This window comes from Gekko japonicus, unplaced genomic scaffold (assembly GCF_001447785.1).
Source record: "Gekko japonicus isolate JY-2015 unplaced genomic scaffold, Gekko_japonicus_V1.1 scaffold955, whole genome shotgun sequence".
Taxonomy (NCBI): Eukaryota; Metazoa; Chordata; class Lepidosauria; order Squamata; family Gekkonidae; genus Gekko; species Gekko japonicus.
Window position 1 is genome coordinate 345845 of NW_015163631.1, and position 2242 is coordinate 348086.

Below are 2242 nucleotides of genomic sequence, written 5' to 3' on the forward strand. Positions count from 1 at the left end.
CGGAGGAGTCCGGGACTACAGGGAGGCCAGGTTGGGCTTTAAACTTTAAAGGTAAGTCCTTACCTTTAAAGTTTAAATGTAATGGGGGGGGTTGAGCATGCACAAAAATCGCCATTCTGTGAATGGCTGCCTATGCGCATGCTCAAACTGTGCTTAAAAAAAAACAACGCCGACGCTCGCAGTGTGTGAGCGGGCGTCCACCGGAGGGATCTGGAAGATGGAGGTAAGTGTGATCGTGTTTCTGCCGGCATAAACTGCACTGGTTCCAACCGGTGCAGTCTCTGCCGGCAGAAAGGCCCCGTCTGAACGCGCCCACAGTGTAATCAAACTTCCCCCCCATGAGCCCAAGCCAATAAGTATATTTCGCGCGTGCGGGCAGCAAGAAGCAAGCAAGCGGCTAAGCGCCTAACCCGTTAACTTTCCCAGGTCAGTTAATTTGCAGCTGGAGAACGACAACAAGGTCAGGCCAGAGATAGCAGCCAGAAGCTAGACAGGGATGAGCTGGGAACGAGGAGGCGGTGCACCCCTCCACATTCCAGTTCTATGACAAGGCTACCTGACAGGCGACCCCCATGGGTTTTTCAAGGCAAGAGACAAGGCAGAGGTGGTTTTCCACTGCCTGCCTCTGCGTAGCAACCCAGGGCTTCCTTGGCGGTCTCCCATCCAAGTACTAACCAAGGCCAACCCTGCTTAGCTTCCAAGATCTGATGAGATCAAGCCAGCTCATGTTCAATTTAAGAATGTGCAGTTTTTAAAAGCCCATGGAATCACAGCCAACGTTGTGCAGTTAAGCACAAAACAATTAGCGTTTACATCACAATAAGTTATTGAGGTCATGCTGTGTTTTTCTGGGCGTTGTCATAGCTATGATCCATTCCATGGGGACGCTCTCCTCCAGGGCTAACCCCAAAGTAATCTGATCATGATGGGAAGCCGTATGAGCCTGTCTGAAGCAGCAGAAAAGAGCAAGAGTCCAGGAGCGCCTTAAGGACTAATGCAGGGGAGGAGCTTTTGTGAGTCGTGGCTCCCTTCTTCAGATACTCTTGCTCTTTTCTCCTGCTCCCAAAGGAATCTGGAAGCCAGCGTCTACTCCTCTGCAGCCCACCAAGTAAAAACTTGGGCAGCAAAATTAAAAGTGCTCTTTCAGAAATAGGTCCCCTATGCGATACCAGAGAAGCCTGAAATCTTGCTATTAAACTACTGGAAAGACGTTCCTATTCCACAGTACAATAAAGAACTATATACTATCCTCTTATCGATGGCCAAAACAACTATTGCACAGAGCCGGCGAAATAATAATTTATTAAATATGAATTCATGGTATTCAAAGGTGTGGGACCATCTCTTAATGGATAAGGTCTCAGATAGACTTACCAGTGCTGAAGATATATCAAGATCTCAGGCTTTTTATGGTCGATGGCATCCGATACTAGAAAATCTGGAAAATATTCTTGAACGGATTAAACCTAGTCAGAAATCTCAATATTATTCTTTTATTCGGAAAGACTGGATATTATAAACAAATTGTAAAGGTTACAAATGTAATTTTTGAAAGAAAATGATCGTATTATAAAATTGCTTGTACATTTTTCATGTATATAATACCATTGTTAATTGTATTGTTATTGTTAAAATTGTTCGAGTTTTGGTGTAATTCATGTTCATAGATCATGTTCAGAAAAAAATAAAAAAATTAAAAAAACTAAACAGAAAAGGGGAAAAAAAGAAAGAAAAAGAAATAGGTCCCCGAAAGAATCCGACTGTTCTCTGCTCCTGCTCCAGTGAGCGAGCTGCTCAAGCAAAGCCAGCGCCGAGGTTCTGTTCCTGTAAAAAATCGCAGTCCTCTCTCTGCCATGAAGTGCGCTGGGTGACCATGGGCCATTCACTCCTTCTGAGCCTAATCTCAACGGCAGAGCTGTTGTGGGGATAAAACAGAAGTGGGGAGAGCAATGTAATATGCCCTGTGTGCCTTGGTTAGGGTGAGGATAACAACACGCTGGATGGGTGGGTCATCACGCAAAAGGCTTGTCTGTACATTCCCAGGACGATGCCCACATCCTCTCCTCTGCCTGATGGTTTCCAGCCTTCTCTCTTCCCATTCTCCCCCAATCATATCAGTGGAGTCTTCGGGGAGGGGGGACCTCTACCTTTAGCCTTGTCCTCACAGAAACTATCAATCCACTTGTGGACAAGTTCAGAAGATTAAAATTCTCCTACTTTAGGGAGGGAGGGAGAGAGTTTT